Here is a 3297-nt window from a genome sequence, read left to right as displayed (position 1 = left end):
ATTTTTTGTGATATGTAATGAACATTTATCCTGACCCGTTTAATTTAAGGTGTGCCATGTTTCGATGTTTGGCGCATGTTTCTTGTTTTCCCTAGGGGTTTAACAAGCCTAGGGGCTAGGGTTTAGTATGTACGAAAACAACCACGCGATGCATTAAACAGGATAAATAATGCATTCAAATAGCCAAATAATGTACAAAATCACTCAAATAATGAACATACAAATATTGCATTCATTCTTAAGTAATGTACAGCAGCAGTCAAATGATGCATAAAACAGGATAAATAATGCATAGAAATAGCTAAATAATGTACAAATATTGCATTCACTCTTAGACTCATGTACAAGTTCCGTGATGGCTATCTTCTGCCGTGGAGTTAAACTCTTTATACAATTCAGAAACTCTGTAAGAGTTCGTCAACAATACAGATGGTCGACGTTCCTACCCCTTGGTTTCCTATCCTCGGTCTCTTCCGGAGCTGTACTAGTCCCGGCCTCTGATAATCACTCCCGGAATTTATGGGCAATTCCTACTGGCAGTATATCATCGACCGCCTCGTCGATGTCCAATCTTAGCTGCTTTGATGTTGTACAACATATAGAATAATAACATACAATTAGTTACATAATGTACAGACTGAATAAAATAATGTCGACAGTTATACTGCATTCACTTATACACCCTTGTACATAAGCATCAAAATAATGCATAAAAACTGATACATAATGCATTTTAATAATCAAATAATGTTCAGAATAAATCAACAAATGCACCATGAATATTGCAATCACTCATTGTCTCATGTCCAACAACAGTCACATAAAGCATAAACCATGATAAATAATGCACTAAAATAACTAAATAATGTACAGATCCGATCAAGTAATGAACATACAAATATTCCATTCACTCTTTGACTCATGTACAACAGCAGTCACATGATGCATAAAACAAGATAAATAATGCGTTCAAATAGCCAAATAATGAACCGACTCACTCAAGTAATGAACATGTAAATACTGCAGTCACTCTTAGACTCATGTACAACAGCAGTCAAATGATGCATAAAATAGGATAAAGAATGCATAGAAATAGCTATATAATGTACAGATTCGATCAAGTAATGAACATACAAATATTGCATTCACTCTTTGACCCATGTACAACACAAGTCACATAATGGCTAAACCATGCTAAATAATGCATAGAAATAGCTACATAATGTACAGATTCAATCAAGAAACGAACATACAACTACTCTATTCACTCATTGACTCATGTACAACAGCAGGCCTATAATGCCTAAAACATGATAATTAATGCATACAAATATGTAAATAATGTACAGATTCAGTTAAATAATGCGACCATGAATTTTGCATTCGCCCAATACTTCATGTACAGAAGCAGTCAATTATTCCAGGAATTGGACATGCAAATGAAATTGAATGCTCACCTTCAGGCTGGGATGGTTGTGAAGTGGAAGGACGTTCTCTTTTCGTCGTGATAAATCTGGGAGGCGAACCAAAAAATCAGAACCCTATCAGATTTCATCTACATAATGGGTAACTAAACAATTTTTAACCATAATCTAGAAGAAATCCCATTTTGAAAATATCCTCATTTATGGGCAAAAATGGGTGAATCGTCGTTTGTGTGGTGAGGTAGGGTCGAAAATCGGGGAGAAACGTTTGCTGAAACCCAGAAATTAATCTTCGACAAGCCGTACCTCCTCGTCGACCGCATTAAATGCTTGTACAAAATGGGAGGGTTGTTGAACCGGGAATCTGACGACCTTCGAAGGTCCGTTGAGATGACCGGTACCTTGAATAGGCGGCTAGGGTTTTGAAATGGGATAGAGATTGGGGAGACGAAGCGGGTAGAGAGATTGAGAGTAGATACGTTTGGAGTGACAAATGTGTAGAGTAAATGGAAGGTCGTGGGTATACTCTGCTAAAATCTCGCACATGCTGTTTTTGGGAGGTATTGAGAATATACATTTACTAATTAACCCCTATGATGCACGAAATGCACCAAATAATGCACCGACGGAATCCTAACTATGCTTCTAATCCGGATCGTCCATCCATCTAATCTAACGCTCCAAATGAAGAAGAAACTTAAATCTAAGGGGAGAAAAGGAGATTAACACTACCCTATATAGGAATGTATTCATTTCCTTTTTGTATCTTTTGTTCTATTGTTCTTTTTAATCTCAGCCCATAATTTTGTCATCCGACGGTTAGATTGATGCCACGTGTCATTTAATAATGCAGATTTTTAGTTAAATAATGCAAATTTTCAGTTGAATAATGCACACCGACTAATAAAGCACCATTATAGTGTAATAATGCAGATCATCTGGACCGTTGATGAATTAGATCTAACGACCCATATTAAGAAGAATAAAGGATCTAAGGGATGAATAGAAGAATAACGCTCCCATATATATATATATATATATATATATATATATATATATATAGGGGTGCATTATAATGATAACCTCAATTTGTGTGATAACCCTATAACTAAATCTCTACCACACGTTTTTAAAATATGTGGTCTAGATTTAATCTAACAAAACTATCATTTTATCAAATAAAACTATCATAATTCGGTTATATAAGGGCAAAATTGTCATTTCGTTATAAAATTGGGCGCGTAAAAAGAAAACATGAACTAAACGCTGCATTCAATTTCTCTCACACTCAAACCCTTCGAATCTCATTCAAACCCTTGCTTCTTCAGTTTCGAAGGAAAAACCATCCAAATTCTGGAATATGACGACGGAAAATGATCAAGCATCATCGAAGAAAGGGTTGATGAAGTTTTTTACTTATTTCACTTTTGTTTTTGCTCGATTTTATCATTTTGCCAGCGATTCTCCTTTTTTTAGATTCTATAGTTTTTTAGTGTAGATTTAGAGTTACATATGACAGCATGATGAATTTACTTTGAACTTACTACACACTTGGTTTTGTATCATCAATTCATACCTTATTCCATATTGTTGTTTACAGCAGTAATGCAAATTCGAAGCAGTTTATTTGAGTGCTGATTTTGTGAGTAGTGTTTTGTTCTATTTAAGTGACAAGTTATGCTCTCTCTGCTGTTTTGAACTCATTGAAATTTAGCAAATGATAGTTGCACTTGATAAAATGATGGTTTCAGGGGATAGAATGATAGTTTCAGAAGGTAAAATGATAGTTTCAGGGGATAAAATGATAGTTGCACTTGATAAAATGATGGTTTCAGGGGATAAAATAATAGTTCAATCCTTTAAAAGTTTGGAT

This window comes from Salvia splendens, chromosome 3, assembly GCF_004379255.2.
Source record: "Salvia splendens isolate huo1 chromosome 3, SspV2, whole genome shotgun sequence".
Taxonomy (NCBI): domain Eukaryota; kingdom Viridiplantae; phylum Streptophyta; class Magnoliopsida; order Lamiales; family Lamiaceae; genus Salvia; species Salvia splendens.
Note: the sequence above shows the minus strand (reverse complement) of the source record.